The 19,984-nt window shown below is 42.4% G+C and overlaps 1 long non-coding RNA gene across 1 annotated transcript; it reads right to left on the reverse strand.

Annotated features, from left to right (window-relative positions):
- Positions 1-322: 322 nt before the first annotated feature.
- Positions 323-15,062, reverse strand: LOC120405875. The gene is made up of 4 exons (XR_005598943.1): positions 14,956-15,062; positions 4,877-5,051; positions 2,629-2,719; positions 323-337 (listed from the first exon to the last, which is right to left on the reverse strand). It is a non-coding gene; the product is annotated as an uncharacterized LOC120405875 (long non-coding RNA).
- Between the last annotated feature and the right edge of the window lie 4,922 nt (positions 15,063-19,984).

The raw sequence follows: 19,984 nt of genomic DNA on the forward strand, positions 1-19,984 counted from the left end.
GCAGCGAGAAAGGGAAAGTGGGAAAATGGGCAAGTGTGATCATAACGGAAAGTATTATAATGGAACTAGTAATATCTGGTGTGTCAGTGGGTGAGCCAGCTTGTTTATTTAATTTCCTTGAGCATCAGGTAGCATAGGCTAAACTACCAAACAAATGGCAGCTGTCACTAGTAAGAATCATGGCACATGGAGTCCCTCCCTGCTCAAGCCAGACGAATATAAAAGTATAAAAGCTATACAAAGATAAGTAGATACCTAAATAAAGCTTTTCTCCAATTTATTCTTATTTGTTCCTGGTTAGGGTATATTCAGGCCATTGTGCCCTTTATTTATTAATCTGTGAAAGAAAAAATAAAAGACTTTGATAAATGAACTCACCTTGGTATATATCAGATATGCATGACTTTTTCTCAACAGCTTCAAATTAGCTTTTATTTTGTTTTTTCTCCTCTTTCCCCACCCCCAAAATTCTTTTACATGTAAATTTATTGCGGATTGTGTTGAATTGGCAGCACTAGACTAGAGTATATTTTTCTGTTGAGTAGGTTACGTAAAGGCAAAACTGAAAATTTAATCAATGTGTGTCACTCTGTAGGACAGATGGTAAACAGAGACTGTCTGTGATGCGGGTAAGTGTACTGAGCCGCTATGCTGAAATTACAAAGTTTTCAGTTATAACTGTGGTTTTGTAACCACTAGAGAGACTGATACTGACCCCTGTGATTTGACAGATGATCCTGGTCCACATCATATGATTGGGGCAGAAAATAAACAGAAGTACTCCTGTGTGTGTCACACTCTTATTAAATAGTGTCAGAAGAAAACTTAAGTGTTGGCAAAAATTAAATAAATGAAGCCATTTCGATCCCTCAGTTGTGGAAGCAAGGGGTATTGCAGAGAAATTGGAGTAAAATTCTCCAAATGCTGTGTGTAGCTAGCCCAGAGGCATTGGAGAGCTACAATGTGTTCCAGTACAATCACAAAGATGACTGGAAACTGCCACAGTTATTGAGAAGTCTCAGGAATACTGTGATCCACACTAGAATGTAACAGTAAGGCATGTTTTCTTTACAAGAAACTAGGTGCCTGACAAAACCGTTGACCACTGTGTTACAGACCTATGTGACAATGTTATATTCAACAGTTATCTGTTATTTGTAACTAATTCTGCTATAACGAATAAACAGGTGAGAGCAAGGTTACTGCAAGAAATGGACTTGACTTTAAAAAGAATCTTGGGTATTTGCAGGATAGTGAAAACAATGCTTCCGAAACGAAAGAGTCAACAAGCAGTGAAAGAACAGAAGTACATCTAATTAAGATTTCCTACCAAAGCATAAAGACAAAATTTCAAGGGTGAACAAATGGCAGAGACCAGATTGATTTTTTTTGCAATAAGTGTGGAAGAAATCACAACACAAAGATGTCCAGAACAAAGGATGTGGTATCACAACTGCTATAAAAGCAATTGTTTTGCAAAGGTTTTGCTGCGCTCAACACAAACCACAAAGGAAAAAAAGGCAAAAGCAAAATTAAAAAAGTGACTTCCGCGGAACTATTCACATTATTAAAGTTACTCATGTGTTGAAGGCCCCAATTCAGCAGAGCTCTTTGGGTTTAAGCATGTGTCTAGGTGATTGTTGAATTAGAGCATGCATCACCATTTTTACTGTTTGTATATATTATTTGTTTTTACCAATTTATGACAGTTGCTTCTTTGTGTTTTCTTAGCATTTAAAAACATCAGTTTTACACTTAAGTTTCCACTATGGTTTGATGATTTGGTTTATTGTGCCATTAAATACAGAAATAAAAGGGCCCAATTTTGATCCCTTTTAGTCAATGAAAATTTGGCCATTGACTTTAACAGGAACATGATCTTGCCACAAATGTGTTAAACTCAACATTTTTTTATTTAATTTACTCTCCTTTACTGTTTGATTCCTTTTAAAAGGTTACCTTTTGCAATAAATGTTTCCGAACACTATCTCCCAAGCTACATACATAACTCCTCTTTAGCTTTAGGCTTCAACAGTTCAGCTACCCACACAGAAAGCCTAATGTTCCTTGTCAGTTTACATAAATTTAATAGTTGTTCCACTGAAATTCTGTAGTGATTGTTGCAGTCACTGTATTCAGATCATTTACATGAATGCTTAAAATTAATAGCAGTTTAATTCACTTTCTATAAATAAAGTTTCAGTTTCATAACCAAAAATATGCAATAAACAAAGTAGCTTCCTTACAAAAATATGGGACTATGATCACTTGTATATTTCTTTAAATATTTTAACTATCCTAAATAATTAAAACAAACATTTAAACCAGCAAGTAAGTACTATATTGTCAATTTAGGCTGCTTTGTTCTGTGAGCACTTTCAGTTCAAAATACGTGTTCAAGTAATTTCCCTTAACAAAATACTTTCCTTTACAACTGCCCAGAATAATAAAGGATTTGAGCCCTCTTAACTCATACTGTCTAAACTCTGAGGGGAAAATGTTATTGCATACTGAAAGTCATTATGACGACTCCAGCCAAGACAGAAAATAAAAAAGCACTAGTACAGCTAGCATATCAATGCCTGTTAAAAAATAATGAAGAACTTGTCTGTTTTTGTAGATACTTACCAGTTTCCCAATGAAAAGGAAGTGGAGCTCATGGAATCTTTCCTGCAAATGTCTTGGTAACGAAGTGGAGTTCTGGAGCTTGCTTCAAAGCCTATAACAGTCAATGGGAGATGTTCTGTTTATTTCAACTGGTTTTGAATCATGGCCTTAGTAGGAGACAACTTCTTTTTGAGTCAGTACCAAACCCATCCTGCAGCCTCTTGTTAGGGGTCACCATATTGCTGGAGGGAGCAGGGCCGCCCAGAGGATTCAAGGGGCCTGGGGCAAAGCAATTTCTGGGACCCCTTCCATAAAAAAAAGTTGCAATACTATATTTTTTACATTTCCAAATACATGATACTAACCAGTGAAATACATTCAAAAATTAATTTTTAATAATTTGAAAATACACAAAAATACATTATTTAAAAACATTAAATGCTTTAATAGAATGTATACATTTGTAATTACATAATAGGCTGTTGCTGGGTGATGATGATGGTTGGTGCCAATGGGCTGTCACTGCCTGGGGGTGGTGCTGCTGTTGCCTGGGGCTGGGTGGGGAGCTGGGCTCTGGGTCAGGGGATGCTTGGTTCACAGGGGCTGGGCTCAGAGCCGGGGCTCAGGGCTGTGGGGGCGAGGGTCAGGGGGGTGTCCGGCTCAGAGGGGCTGGGTTCAGAGCTGGGGATCAGGGCTGTGGGGTGGGGTCAGGGGGGTGTACGGCTCAGAGGTGCTGGGCTCAGAGCTGAGGGTCAGGGCTGGGGGAAGCCTTGGGGGTGTCCGGCTCAGAGGGGCTGGGCTCGGAGTGGGGGGCCAGGGGAGTGTCTGGCTCAGAGGGGCTTACTATGCTGCTTACTCCCACCTCCCCCGTCTGCCGGAGCCTCAGCGCGCCGCGTCCAGAAGCTGCCCTGGGCAGAGCTAAAGCGGCGTGGCTCCATGGGACTTGAGCTCCCGCCACTTGGCTGCAGCTCCGCCCCCTTACCACGCGGCTCCGAGTGGGAGGAGATCAGGCCCCAGCGGAGCCACGCCGCTTTAGCTCTGTCCAGGGCCGCTCCTGGACACGGCACGCTGAGGCGCCGGGGGATGGGGGAAGGCGGAGGCGGGGGGGGGAGCTGCCGACATTCTCGTGGGGGCCCCTGCGTGGCCCGGGGCCCAGGGCAAATTGCCCCACTTGCCCCCGCCCAGGCAGCCCTGGGAGGGAGCACCATGTGCTCTTTCAGATAAGATGAATAACTGAGGTTCTGCCCATACCGTAGCCATGTAACAGAAGATTCCATAACACACTTTGAAAAGCTAGGGGGTTCTAAGCTTGAAATCCTGACCATGTTCCTATATGGGTAATTACAATACCACTACCTAACAGTTCCCTAGTAGTTTCAATTGGATATGCCTTTCCTATTTCAAATTATTTCACACTGTGAATCACCTCACCCCTTTCATAGGCCATCTCTCCTTCCAACACAGTGCCAGTCCCGACCCCACATCTTCCCTATGGCAGCCACAGGACTTGATTATATTAAAATATAATATTACAGCAGTAATATTAAGGAGACAAGATGAGAATAAACTTGCTTTATGTGATGGTTGTGGTTGGTTATTTTGGTTATTTCCTTTTTAAAAAAACAACAAAAAAAAACGTGATGTTTATTTCCTCTGCCTGGGATATTTAATTTATGTATATAAAATTTCCCCTCATTGCCTCCAATTCCTGCTGTACTAAGGCACTTTGCAGTTGGGCTCTGCCTTCCTATGTGCTTACCAAACCCCACCATTTTGAACTGAAATAGCCAGCTGTGGGTAATGAATAGTATTCCCTCAATGAGTTTGATATGCCACACCCATGTTCCCCATTTGCCACTCCCATTTTTCTACCTCTCTCAAAGTCATAGTGATATAGGCTTCAGGTAACAATAATAACCACCACTATCTTTTCTACTGCGTTTTGTCTACTATGCGGTATGTTTTTCTATACTCACAGAGCAACCATGTACTTTCAGTCTGACTTATTTTAGATACAGGAAAACAAAACAACAACATGAGCAAAAGTAAAAAAATCTCCATGTGAGAGTGCAAATTGTGCATTTCTTCTGCATATGTTGTAACAACTCTGCAAACAAAATGGCTGCTGTTTCTGCTCCTAGTTCCTAGGGTTCTTAGACGTGTAAAAAAATGTAGCACTCAATAAATAAGAGCATCACAGTTCCATAGCTATATACACTGCAATTCAATGTCTATCTAATTTTTATCTCTGTGCGTTTTGCAGCCTTACCTTTGTTTAATGGAGGGTTCCCACAGTAGCACTGCCTATTTCCTTTCTGCTGAGTTTGTTCTCCTGCATCCTTTCCTCTTCCATGTCTTCCTACATTTTCTCTCTCCTTCAATTTTTCCTTTCCCCCTATTTTCTTGCTCTTCTGACTTCATCAGCAGGAAAGTGCTGACTATCTCTTGGCAAATAGTGAGAAAAAAAATCATGGTGATTTCTATATAAAATTTCACTTTGGGTTCTTTTGCATCCCTTTTCATTCATTTTTCATGAACATGCTTATGATCAGTTTTGTTCATGATAGAGAGTTATTTCAGGCCCGATGTGACGTTTCCCTAGTGAAAATTTTTATCTCTGTGCGTTTTGCAGCCTTACCTTTGTTTAATGGAGGGTTCCCACATTATTTTTTCCTGGCAGAAGTAGTTTATAAAGCTTAAGTCATCCAATCAGGAAACAGAAACTGTACCATATGATCTGTGTGACCAATACCATAGTTCAATTCTAAGATCAAAAGCATTATGTATTTACTCTCAAGGGAATTCATAGAATCACAGAATATCAGGGTTGGAAGGGACCCCTCAGGAGGTCATCTAGTCCAACCCCCTGCTCAAAGCAGGACCAATCCCCAGACAGATTTTTGCCTCAAATCCCTAAATGGCCTCCTCAAGGATTAAACTCATAACCCTGGGTTTAGCAGGCTAATGCTCAAACCACTGAGCTATCCCTCTGCAGCAAACAGTTTGTGAGCAATCTGTAGGCCAGGGGTCAGCAAGCTCTGGCACATGGCTCGCCAGGGTAAGCACCCTGGCGGGCTGGGCCAGTTTGTTTACCTCCCGGGTCAGCAGGTTCGGCGGACCGTGGCTCCCACTGGCTGTAGTTTGCCGTCCCAGGCCAATGGGGGGGGTGGGAAGCCGCAGCCAGCACATCCCTCGCCCGTGCCGCGTCCTGCCACCCCCATTGGCCTGGGACTGTGAACCACAGCCAGTGGGAGCCGTGGTCTGCCAAACCTGCCGATGCGGCAGGTAAACAAACTGGCCCGGCCCGCCAGGGCGCTTACCCTGGCAAGCCGTGTGCCAGAGGTTGCTGACCCCTGCTGTAGGCTGATACATAAAAACACCTGAACAATTTAATAGCAAGCACATTCCTTACATTCAGTTTATTCACAAACAAATTGCAAAAAGTAAAGTGGTTAAATTCACCAAATGAAAGCTGTTAATTGCTTGTGTGGATTCTTTTCAGTCACCTACTGGCCCCATACAGAAATGTTAGAAAATTACCTGTTTAATTGAAAGCACCATATAAATATATGGATTTCCTGGTTTCCACTATTTCTGGAAGACAGTAAAAAATGTAGTGTTTTTAATTTATCTTGAAAGTATTTTGTAAACGATATCCCCTTCTCTACAAATCAGTGTTGTTGCACTTGCCTACAATCAGCTCACTATGTCACTGTAGGCAGCTCAATAAAGACCTTTGTACAATGTGCAGCTGCGGTCAACAAAGCTAACAAGATACGAGGATGCACAGAAACCGGATAGTGAATCAAACAGAGAACATTATACCTTTACCTAAATTAATGGTACAGCCTCATCTGGAACAAGTGTGTGTGCTGTACTGGTCTCCCCATCTCAAAATGTATACTGTAAAACTAGCAGAAGTTCAGAGAACAGCAAAAATGATTAAGGGCCTAGAAAAACTCTCATAGGAAGGGAGACTGAAAAGGTTGGGATTGTTTACCTCAGAAAGGAGGCAAATACCTCATAAAAGTATATACAGTAATGAATGGTCTAGAGCAGGGGTTCTCACAGCAAATTTTTGGGTGGCCTCAGAGTGCAGCCACCAACTCTTGCTTGTGGCCTTACTGACAATTTTTCCTAAAATACTTATCTTTATGAAAAACAAAATAAATATGCACATATACATGTCCAAATCATTGTACTTTATGTATGTAGGGTTTTTTCAGACTCAGTAATAAAAATAATTTACATTTGTCGCTATTCTTTATTCGACCTAAACAGAATAGAAACACAAATAAGGCACTTAGCATGTTATTGTCTTTTGTTGTTGTTTCTTTTGCTTTTTTGCTTGTGCTTTCCCCCCCCCCCCCCAAGTCTTGGTAGTTGGTAAGTCTTCTGCAGTGGAACATGATATTTGTATGTTTGTTAATATCACTTTTCACAGCAGACTTACTCGGCCCCGGCAAGCTGTGGAAGAAATTAAGCCCTGGATGGGGAGATGGGTAGGGGGGCAGCAGGGCCCAGGGATGATGGTGTGGGTGGTGAGCCTGGGGCCGGATCCTGGAACCAGAGCCTGCCACCCTGTGGATGGAGCCCGAAGCCCTGTGGCCGGAGCCTGTCTCCCCTACTTCCAGAAAAGTGGGGAATTCACCAGCTGCCTGCACCTCTAGTGTTCGTGTCTCCAGAGGGGGGCAGGGCTGCTGGCAGCCCAGTGAGAGGGGCCACTGCTTTCTGCCCCCCCCTCCCCCACCACAGCCCAGGACGCTGTGGCCCCAAGAAAAGGTCCTGGTGGTCGCATGAGAAATACTGGCAGAGAAGGTAGATTGGGAACATCCCAATTTCACAACAACAACAACGAGGAGATATTTGGTTATATTAAAAGGTGGAAAATTCAATACTTCATACAACATGTAACTGAACTGTGGAATTAATTGCCACAGGAAGTAATTGAGGCTAAAAACTTAGCAAGATTTAAAAAGGGATTGGACATTTCTATAGATATCAAGAATATCCCGTTTTCATAATCAATGATAGCAAACATTTTGGAAAGGATATTAAATTTCATGCTTTCATCTTTAACTATAAGACCCATAATGTGGGGGCATATTATCCTACATCTGCCTACTGTGGAGTTATTATAACTAACCCTGAAGCATCTTCTATGGCCAGTGCCAGAGACTAGCTTCTGGAGTAGGTGGACCTACAGATTCTGTATGGCAATCCCTATGTACAGTAGCTAGTGGCCTAAGCCAAGAATAAAAATAATAGTATTGTTTATTTTACAATCACTATTTTTTCTATCAGATACATTTAGGTATATTACTTGTCATGCCTGGCTCAGTTATATGTAACAGAAAGGAATACTTGTAAATAGCATAAATTGAATAGCTATTAAAACACCATTACACAGATCAAAGATTTTTTAATTTATTATTGTTGTTGTTATTGTTATAGTAAGAACCTAACGAGAAAACAAAATTACTGCTGCCAGTAAAAAGTGTACTTTTTAAATGAGATTCTGTATGCATGCAGAGGTTGTCATGAATGAGAAAATACATTTTCTTTGAGTATTGTAGCCCTTACAGAAAACCCTTAATGTTTTTGTCTTTGCAAGTTTCATTGAATCTATTATATTAATGTGACTGCCTGGGCCCCTCAGGTGGATAATATAACAAATAAAAAGTTCTTACTCCCCACCCCAACATATCCCCAGTGCACTGTATAGCCTGTTATAGAATGCTGCTGTTGTAATACAGATATGGCTGGTTTCCATTAGATTTAATCTATCATCTGTTTTTATTTATATCACTGTGGATGAATCGGTTCTCATCCTCTTTATACGAACAGTTCAACTATTAACACTTATCACATGCAGACGAGCTAAGTGCGAAAAAAGGAAAGGTTAAGACAATCAGGGAATTTATTTGAGATGACTATTTAGTGTAATCAAGCACAGTTCTCATTTGCTAATGGCTTCCCTTTACATGCTGCACAATTAACATTTCTGTTTGAAAATCATTCTTTGAAGGAAAAGTATGATGTCCCTGCAAAATTTATTGTTAATAAATATCTTATACTCTGAGAAAGTATTCATTACTTCTGGTGAGGCTTATATTTTCAGAAATTTGATACTGGAATGGGATTGATTAATCTTTTCCCCTTCTTTGACATATTATCACAGAGAGTTCTGACACATGTGAGCTGTGAGTCATAGACTCAGGTATTGTGAAGAGGAAAGAGGCAGAAAGTAACTTAGGAGCACTAAACATACAGCAAAAAATATATACTTCTTTAGATTAAGGTCTTATAGGAAATTAAATAAATTCAGTTACAAAAATTTCCAGAGCAAATTCATAGCAATATAGCTCTTAGCTAAAGTAAGAACTTCTAGAGCTAGATTGGGGTAGGCAACCTGTGGCACGTGTGCCAAAGGCAACACGTGAGCTGATTTTCAGTGGCACTCACACTGCCCGGGTCCTGGCCACCGGTCTGGGGGGCTCTTCATTTTAATTTAATTTTAAATGAAGCTTCTTAAACATTTTAAAATCCTTATTTACTTTACATAAAACAATAGTTTAGTTATATATTATAGACTTATAGAAAGAGACCTTCTAAAAATGTTAAAATGTGTTACTGGCACGTGAAACCTTAAATTAGAGTGAATAAATGAAGACTTGGCACATCACTTCTGAAAGGTTGCTGACCCCTGAGCTAGATAAAGCCTTTGTCTAGGCTGAACAAAAAATCCGATACAGCTAGGGTGACCAGACAGCAAATGTGAAAAATCGGGACTGGGGGTGGGGAGTAATAGGAGTCTATATAAGAAAAAGACCCAAAAATCGGGACTGTCCCTATAAAATCAGGACATCTGGTCACCCTAGATACAGCTCTCTGTCAGGCTTCTAGGCTAAAGTCAGTGTTTCAAGCCTGGAACAAGCGTCTACCTAACCTCAACTAACTAAGTCTTCCAAAGCTGGAGCCTAAACTAACCTCCCAACCGCGGAAAAGTCTTTCTAGCTGGAGCAAATCTTTCAAATTGGGCAGAGCATCTGCCTATGCCAGGCTGACTAAGTCTCCCAAAGCTAGAGCAGACCTGTAGCTGAGCCAAGCTCCCAAACTAGGCTCACTATTGTAATGCTGGGGTAGGCTTCATAGCTCCTGAACTCCACCGGCATTAAACACCAGCCAATCAGAAACACAGAGTCTCAGAGCACTCCAGTCCACTTCTATGAAATGCACCCACCCAAATAACTGCATTTGCAAGCAATTTATTTTTCCTTTTTGACAAGGAATCACAGAAATGTAGGGCTGGAAGAGATAATCTAGTTCAGCCTCCTGCACTGAGGCTGGACCAAGTATACCTAGAACATCCCTGGCAGGTGTTTGTCTAACCTGTTCTTAAAAACCTCCAACAATGGAGATTCCCCTACCTCCATTGGTAACCTATTCCAGTATTTAACTATCCTTATAGAACCTTTTCCTAATATCTCCCATTGCTGCATATTAAGCCGATTACTTATTGACCTACTGTTAGTGGATATGGGGAACAATTGATCAACGTCCTCTTTATAACAGCCATTAACATATTTGAAGATGATTATCAGTCCTCCCTCAGGCTTCTTTTCTCAAGAATAAACATTCCATTTTTTTAACCTTTTCCTCAAAAGCCAGGTTTCCTAACTTTTTATCAGTGTTATAGCTCTGCTCTGGACTGTCTCCAGCTAACACTGGATCAATACTCCAGGTCAGACCTCACCTGTGCCGAGTGGAGCAGAATAATTACCTCCCATGTCTGACATACAACACTTCTGTTAACCCATCACAGAATGACACTAGCCTTTTTCTGAGCATTAGTCTAATAGAACATTCTGTGTTTACTGGGCCAAGTGTTGAAGTCTTTATTGAATTTTTTTTACTCAGTCCTTAATCAAGGAAAATGCCCACTGATGAAACCTTCCCAATTGATCACTCAAAGGACTGAAACACACTGATTACTTAATGAAGGTATTTCAATGGGAGTTTTCCCTGTGAAATGTTGATTAAGGATTTCATGATTTGGTTCATTATCTGCAAAGTGCTATGCAATCATTAATGAATTACACTTCACAACATCCCTCCGGTGATTATCTCCACTTTACAGATGGGAAACGGATACAAAGAGGTTAAATGATATATCCATGGTTACATGGCAGTACAGTGGCAGAGCCAGGATTAAAAAACAAGGGTCTGCTGATTCCACTAGTCAGCATTTCTATACTATGGAACATATTCAATAGAACTGATAAACAGCCCTATGAGCTGCATAAGAACACCATTGTTACAAAAATAATAAAGTTAGAAAAGGGTTAACCATTTACATGGTCAACTTAAATGAAAACACAACTGAGATTAATGCCATACAGAGGAGCAATTGTGCCATTTATTATTGCCAGTAATATTATTGCCATATAGCAACTTCTCATTCAGAGGCATCCTGAAGAGCTTTAGAAACTTTACTCGTGGATTAACAATCCTGGGATGAGATTCTGTGCTGTCTCTCTAATGGTATGTCTACACTGCAGCAGGGAGTGTGTTTCCTAGCCTGAGTAGACAGACATGCGCTAGTTCTACTCGAGCAAGTGTGCTAAAAATAGTGTCACCAGAGGTAGCCTGGCTGTTGGCATGGGCTAGCTGCCCAAGTACATAACCGGGGGATCCAGGCAGGTTGGACTCAGGCAGCTAGCCTGAGCTGCCACCAGGGCCGGCTCCAGACCCCAGCGCGCCAAGCACGCGCTTGGGGCGGCATTTTGCCGGCAGGGCAGCAGCCGGCTCCTGCGGACCTTCCGCAGTCATGCCTGTGGGAGGTCCCCCGGAGCCGCGGGACCGGCGACCGCCAGAGCGCGCCCCGCGGCGCGCTGCCCTGCTTGGGGCGGCGGGATTCCTAGAACCGCCCCTGGCTGCCACCCACGCTACCCTTGGCTACACTGCTATTTTTAGTGCACTCGCTCAAGCAGCGCTAGTGCATGTCTGTCTACCTGGGCTGGGAAGTACCCTCCGAGCTGCAATGTAGACAAACCCTAAGAGGTGCAGCGCAGATCTCATAGTCATGGGAAAGGAGGAGATAAGGCAGCTTTAAGACACTTTTGTCCTCCTGATCCTGGGCTATTAAAGGCTCTGGAGAGGCCCCCAACATCACTGAGATAGTGTAACTTAGACAGCCCCGGGGATCTGTCTAAGTTAGAAGAGCCAGACTGCCCATCGGGTACAGCACTGCCTGGAACTGGGCATGCGAGTGGTCCTAGGGAGGCAGCCTTGCTGCTGTTTCCCACAGTGCCTGTATCAAGCGAATCCTCCCTGGACCAGATATGGGGCTTTTAGGGCCCCTTTACATCACTCTGACCCTTTTACATGGCACTAAGGAGTCAAAGTAGGGGTGAGATTCTCACACATATATAGAACTCACTTCACCCACTGATGAAGTGCAGACATTTCTGGGCTGAAGTACAGCAACTGTTTAAGGGCCAAATCATCCCCCCTGCATCCCTGCGAAGAGAGATGGAAGGGTTAAAAAGAACACAAATGTATTCCCTTTATTTCTTTAGATTTATACACCTTCAAAATGGTTCTTATTCATTTGATCTAGGAGGCCTTGAAATTTCTTACAAATACATTTTAAAAAATTTCTCCAACACTACTGAACAATAGTTATACCCTCTAACATGACCCAAGCTAGCAAGCCAGGCAAATGAAAAGTTAATAACTTCCCTTCGTTTCCAACAATTCATCAACTTCTCTATTCTTCCTCACTTTCAAATGTTTGCAAAACCTGGCTGAAAAGTACGGGGAGAGGAGGAAAGCAATAGCCAATAGTGTTCCTTTCCATTGGTTTTCCTGTTTTGCTTAATGGTCTAATACTGGCAATATGCCATGTTATAAACTTTCAGCCAGTCTCCTCAAGAGGTCCTTCATAATGCTATGTGGGAGCTGTTCAGTCAAGAATCTGAAAGTTTACACAGTCTATAGACTGTACATTTTTCCATGTTTTGTGAAGCTTGACTCTCTGGTGAAGAATCAGAGATCAGTGCAGGAAGCTGACGGGATGGCTTTCTTTTACTTTTTGGGTCATGATTTTTGCATTTCTCTAATAGTCTCATCTTGGAATGGTTCTGTGTAAGGGGAGGTATAGAATTCATGGTTGGCTTGAATACCCTTGAGGCTGCAAAATTTGGCTGAAAATCTTGCAAGAATGAACTCATGAGGTTTCACATCTTTCCCACTTCCAGTAGTGCCAAAAATACGTACAGATCAGCTGTTCTCAGAATAATTTGGGACTTTCCACCTATAGATGAAGTCTAGAAGTGCAGAGCCAAATGGAAAGGGAAAGCAGAGTGAGAACAAAGATAAACAGAACGTATCAGAACCTTCAGAGAGGTTCTATCGAGTTCTAGAAATTAGCAATTTTCAAGGAAGGCAAAGGAATTCTTTTTTCCCCCCCTTCTACCAACCAATTATTCCCTATCCCATACATCCTTCCCTTTGCCCAGCATTCTGCTCAGTCTCACAGTGAGAGTGCCCTTAGCATTTGTAAACCATTACTGCTTTGCCAGTTGCTGGCAATCTCAGCTTAACCTCTCTGAAAAAATGTGTAAGAGTAGAGCTGGGTTTCTTTTAAACAGTTTTTCAGATTTGTGTTTGTAGCTCAGTAACTACTCAGGAAGGCAATTAGGAGTGACGCACTAGCATGGCTTTCATATTCATGATCTTAAAAGTACTGTGCTCTCCTATACTGGGAAAGTCAGCCCCTTGGGTTTTTATTTACATTGTATTCTTGTCATTCAACATCAAGCAATTGTATCATGTTTGGCCTCTAAAACTCAAAAGTTAAAACATGCTAAGCAGCTCCCTCCCTCCCCACCCAGCAGGAGAGGTTGCTGTTCTTCTGAGAAACCTGCCTAGAGCAGTCTCAGCTCAGCATGTGTGAAATGTCTCATTTGAGAAGTATTTCCATCTTTAGCTTCTCCAAGGACTTTCGCTCAACTTCTGACCTTTCTAAAATCTATCTTTTAGTCAGCAGCTGAAAAACAGGGGATGTGTTAGAAGCCATTCTGGATCAGTGCCAGAAACTGAGTACCGCAGCATTCTGGTCTCACATGCACTATTGTCTGTGGCGTAACCCACAAGAACAGCTTCCATGCACTGCAGATTTAATGGGCATAAGCACCCACAGCCTCCCCAATGGGAGGGGATCAAAGGGTCAGTTTGCCCTCAGCCCCATTTGAGTGGGCCCCCAAATCAAGTGGTACTGTGATCCCATGCATCGGACTGCAAGGCCACTCACTGCAGAGGGACTGCCAGACTGAACACGTTATATTCTTAAAAGCAACGTTTTGCCAACATGACTTTGTCTACACTAAGGCCTTCTGTGAGCACCTCTCTGTCAGTCAGGGATCACAGCTCTTCACACCCCTGACCAACATAGCTATACTGGCAAAAGTCTGTAGGCCTGGCCTAAGCTAGACAGTTATCAGGCAACTTCTTACCAGGAGCAGCGCCAGGGTTTCTGGCGCAGAATTTGGGGGGCGGCATTTTGTGTGCTCCCCACAGGGCGCGTGGGATTTTCCGGTTCCACTCCCATCGCGCCGCCGAAGAAGGACCCTCCGCCAAAATGCCGCAGGCGACAGCGGCAGTCATTGAGCTGCTCAATTGCCTACCGCTGTTTTCCGTGGCACATCGGCAGAAGGTCCTTCTTCGGCGGCACGACAGGAGCAGAACCGGAAGCTCCCGTGCGCCCCATGGGGAGCGCACAAAATGCTGCCCCCCAAATCCTGGCGCCCCAGGCGACCGCCTAGGTCACCTAATGGAAGTGCCGGCCCTGCTTCTTACCCATATAACTATGTTGACACTTGTGATTGTATTGGTATAACTATATCAATATAAGATCACACTGCTAAAGTTATACTGTTGCAAAAACCTTTTGCATAGGCCAGACCTAAGGTGATTATTTGAATTCAAGCTTAATCTGCAGCAAGGGAGATTTTTAACTATGAGGATAGTTAACTATTTGAGTATGCTTCCAAGGGAGGTTGTGGAATCTCCATCATTGGAGGTTTTTAAAAACAGGTTAGACAAACACTTGTCAGAGATGGTCTAGGTATACTTGGTTCTGCCTCAGCGCAAGGAGCTGGACTAGATGACCTCTCAAGATCCCTTCTGGCCCTACATTTCTATGATTCTCTGGAGCATATTTCATAGTCTTTCTTCACAAATCACAGAAAAGGTATCAGCCCCACTTTCACAAACACTAAATTAATTGAATTAGTGAACATTAAATTAAATGACACTCCCCCCCACCTTTTCTGTTATACATACATCTCTTATTTATTTATGTAGCTGTCACTTTTGCAAGAGGAGGAGGAGGGAGGGTCTTCTGAATGAGAGTCTGGACTCCGGCATTCTATTCACAGCTCTTCCACAGTCTTCTTGTGTGACGATAGGCAATTCTGAACCTCAGTCTCCCCACCTGGAAAATGGGAATAATTATTATTTTTTATCTCAGAGGATGTTGAGAGACTGAACTCATTCGTGTCTGCAAAGATTTTTTAAAGTAGAAGATAGCTTGTGCTATACAAGTGACAAGTATTTTATTCTCAAACAAAAAAATACTATTAACTAAATTTTTGATGCCACAGAAGATTTTTAGTGTGAAATTTACTCAAGTGTAGGAGCCCCTGCAAATCCCTCTGCACTCCTTGCACCCTAAAAGTGGGCATTAAGTGTTTGAGGATGGATGATCTTGAGGTTAAGGAATGGGGCTAGGACTCAGGACACCTGGGTTCTTTGCCTATCTTTGCCACTAACTTTCCAGGTGGCTTTGGACCAATCTTTGTTTTAGTTGCTATGACAGAGTGTGGGGCACAAGCAACACTCTGACCATTGCAACTCCAACTAGTTGCTCAGAGCACACCTGACTATGGGAACTGCGCCCAATAGTTTGATTGGAATGGGCTGGAGAGAGTTCGAAGGCAAATTAACTCATTACCAGAAGGTACAAAAAGCATAGGAAGGAAGTGGGGAGGGGTGTCAGTCTTGTGGAGTCAGAGCCACAAGAGATCTTTCCTTTCCTTGCCTCAGGAGCTGAGGGCTTCATGTTACTGTTGGTATATAGGCTATATAGTATGTGAAGGTGTCAAGGTTCCCTCCCCACTCTGAACTTTAGGGTACAGATGTGGGGACCCGCATGAAAGACCCCCTAAGCGTATTTTTACCAGCTTAGGTTAACAGTACGCTGCCACCACCAAGCGAGTTAACCAAATATTTAGGGAGAGCCACTTGGAACTCTGCCTTTCCCCAAATATCTCCTAAGTCCCTAACCCCCCTTTTCTGGGCAGGCTTGAGAATGATTTCCCCCAAAACCCCTACACCTCTTTTCCTGGGTAGACTTGAGAATAATCCTCCCCAAGCCCCTACATCCCTTTCCCTGGGAAGGCTTGAGAATGTCCCCTCACCACTTAGTCCTGGTGAACACAGATCCAAACCCTTGGATCTTAAAACAATGAAAAATCAATCAGGTTCTTAAAAGAAGAATTTTAATTAAAGAAAAAAGGTGAAAGGAGTACCTCTGTAAGATTAGAATGAAAGATAAGCTCACAGACAATCAGATTCAAAACACAGAGGGTTTCCCTCTGGCAAAACTTTGAAGTTACACAAAGAACCCAAATTTATCCTCCCTCTTATTTGCAAAATAACTCACAAACAAGAAAATAAAAGTAATCTAACCATTACTTCTCTAAATACTCACTGCCCTATAGGAGTGGGATGGCTCCTTCTTTCTCTGTCTCCAGCAAAAGCACAGACAAAAGACTTTTTCCCCCTTCCAGATTTTTAAAGTTTCTTGTCCCCTTATTGGTCCTTCTGGTCAGGTGTCAGCTAGATTATGTGAGCTTCTTAATCCTTTATAGGTAAAAGAGGAATTAACCCTTAACTGTATGTTTATGACAGAAGGTGGTGGAAAAGAGCCCTGTAAATAAACTGTACAACTGTACGTAGCTGAAGTTGCGCATCTAAGATCGATATACCTCCCCCTGCCACCTCCCAGTGTAGACCAGGCCTGAGACATTTGTGGCCTAGAAAGTAGGTGAGGCTGAGACTGCCCTGCCACATCTGCCCATCTGTAAAACTGGGATAAGAATGCTTTCCTGCCTCACAGAGTTGTGAGGATAGATTCAGTAAATGTTTGTAAGGGTGCCAGCACGGAGCACCCTAGAAAAGCTTATAAATAATAAGATATCTAGGCATGTATGTTATGTTCATCACAGTAGTTTCTGAGTGTGTGTGGGAGTTACCTTTCTGGAAGATATGCTTTAATCAAACACAAGCTGTTGGGCTCAATACAGAGGAAATTGGGTAAAATATGATGGCTTGTGATAAACAGAAGGTCAGACTAGATGATCTAGTGGTTCCTTCTGGTCTAACATTCTATGAATCGATGAGGAAAGGAGCTCTCTCTCTGAGATTGACCTTGTACACGTTTCAAAAGAGACCCAACAACAATATTTAGGAAAAGAAGTGTCTTGTTTCAGAGATTATACAACTTTTTTTGAGATCTGGCTTTTCTGAATGGTTATAATGCAGTGGGTTTAACAACATGCTACAAGATGGAAAAGGTCCTTGTTTAACGAGGGACTGAATACTTGCCAGTAGGAGCGAGGGGCGCTCAGCACATCAATTCAGGGCTCCCTCATCTCACAGGATCAGGCTTTTACTTTGCTGTCCACTCTCATACGAAGTGTGAGCTTGATGATGATAAATACCACCCACTAAGCTGTTTACAGCCAGACAAGGTTGCTTTCTGGTTAGTTACAACCTAACTGTAGCAAGCTGAGTTTTCAAAATGTATCAGAAATGTTGCATAGTTTTCCTATTGTTAAATTCTCCCCAACGTGTTGTTGACCTGTGTGTATTTTCTTATGAAGAAAAATAAATTTATTCTGGGCCACTTGCACATATTAGCAGGGACCTGCACTTGCACCAGGTGTTCAGTCATGTTCTCCTGTATCTGAAAGCTCAGCCCAAGCTGCTGCAATGCAAGAGTCAGCTTTGTTCCGTCAACACCAATGGATTCTTAAAAATGTACTTGCATTTGATGTCACAGCTTCTCTATGGGTAAGCAGGAAGCCAAGTAAAAGAGGAGGCGAGTCATCTCCCACCTCCCAAAACCAGTCTTAAACATGGTCATCATGATGTTGCCAGAGAAATGTAAAAGTCCATGTTTTCAAAGGGCTTTGATATGCACGCACACAAAATGCATTCACACATATATGTAATGTATTTAATTCTATATCTCTCATTGGTACTTCTGTGGTTCCCAGTTATCCCATGATACCATATTTATCTTCATAACAACCCTATCAGCTAGAGGGAATTACTGTTACCCCAATTTTTTTCCAAATGGAAGGTGCGGCACAGAAGATAAGTGACTTGCCCAAGGTTTCTCAGGAAATTTGTGGCAGAGCATGGACTTGAACCCAGCTGTCCCAATTTGCAGCCTGACACCCTAACCAAATATCAGGCACTGTAGTTACATTCATGATCATCTGATTTGTGCACACAAATTCAGGTCAGATGAATAGATCATTGTAGTAAAAGAGAGAGTGTCACCTCTATCAGGTAGCATAGAATTGATTATCTAACTCCCTAATATCCCTTTTCTCGCACACTGCTCATACCTTCCACTCTCTTGACTCTCTGTCTACTGATTCCCAAATATCTGGACATATTTCTTGTTACCCAAATACAGATTATCATTTGTGAAGAGCAGATGATGATGTGCAGATCAGATAATCTACTGATGATCAGATTCTGTACTACATATTTAAAACCTTGGAAATGGGGAAGATATGGATGCACCTGAGAGAAGCTAGCACTTATAATTTAAAAGGAATCAAAGAAAGGTACTGGAAATTGCAGCCTGATAAGCCTCCTTGTCTTTAGCAATGGTGAAAATACTATCTATAAACACTGACAGGAACAAGAGAACAGCACCCTATTGATGGATGCTAGGCATGCATTTATTATAAGATTATGTAAAGCGCTTTCTTGCATTTCTTTATGGCAATACAGTCAGTGATACAGGAGAGGATGGACATTTAGGACAGTGCTGCAGTTCAGCAGGCTGAAGGCTCCATGCTCTTTTTCATTCTGTGGCATAGAGAGGAGCAAAAGAGAAGGCAAAGGTTATAGGTGAAATCATGGCCCTTTTGCAGGTAATAGCAAAGCTTCCATTGACTTCAATAGGGCCAGGATTTCATTCTCTATGTTTAGAAAGTACTTAGGAGGCAGAGTGGCTGGAAAAAAAAAGGACCAGTAACAGCACAAGCACTCAGCTCAGTCTCTGCTTGCTCATTATACTGGAAATAACTATTGCTTACTGGGCATTCTCAATGGCTAAACACAAACTTTATGGTTTAACCACTTCCAGACTAGTCACCTGACACCCAGGCTTATGAAGTGGTAGAAAGCCCCCCACCTTCTCAGAACAGGATGGTGGGAATGGAGTCAACACTGAATGTTCTCCTTTCTTGGGAGCCTGGTGTTCGCTGGGGCAAGCGAATTTGGAAGCAGTGACCTATCACATAAGAGGATTTTAAAGCAGAAAGCCACACAGTTATTAATCATGTTGGAAATAGAATTAAACCTATGGCTTCTAAATGGATTCTTTTCAGAAGGAGGGTAAATAGGTAATGGCAGGTCAACTCCCGTGGAAACTGTGCTGACAGAAGGAGGAGACTGCTGAATAACTGGAGCTCTGTAGGGTCATAATCTGATTTCCTTGAGGTCTATAGAGTTCACAGCCATAGCCTGTGCCCCCTCCATGCTTCCACTAATCCTTCCTCAGAAGGTAGAATTTATTGCATTATGGATTTCAAGCCATGGAGATTTTTGATTACTTTCCCCCTCTGTCCTTTAGGTTTTACTGTGGGTGTGGATCACAGAGGTCTAACTTTCAAATCTACAAGATTTACATGTATAGTGCAGGAGGTGAGTTACTTGTGTGCATAAACTGGCTTGGTAATTACAGTTTGCATGAGGGGATAAGCAGTCTGAGATGGGTGGAGGTCATCAATGAAGTGCCACTAGGCTCTCTCTGTGAGACTATGTTCACTCTAATAGTTTAGAAGGAAATGTGGTAAAACGTGAGGAAATTCTCTAATGAAACAAAGGCAGGAAGGCAATGAGTATAAGAGAAATGGGCAATCAAAGTTTGAATGACTTGAATAGGTTGTGAGAGCCCAGAGATAACTGGTTCATATTGTTAGCCCAATTGCTTAGACACTATATGGGGTCTTGCGGGGTGTTTCTGTTAGGAGAAATTGATTATAGAGTCAGGTATTTCTTTGAT

The sequence above is a fragment of the Mauremys reevesii genome, linkage group 5 (genome assembly GCF_016161935.1).
Source record: "Mauremys reevesii isolate NIE-2019 linkage group 5, ASM1616193v1, whole genome shotgun sequence".
In the NCBI taxonomy this organism is placed as follows: Eukaryota; Metazoa; Chordata; order Testudines; family Geoemydidae; genus Mauremys; species Mauremys reevesii.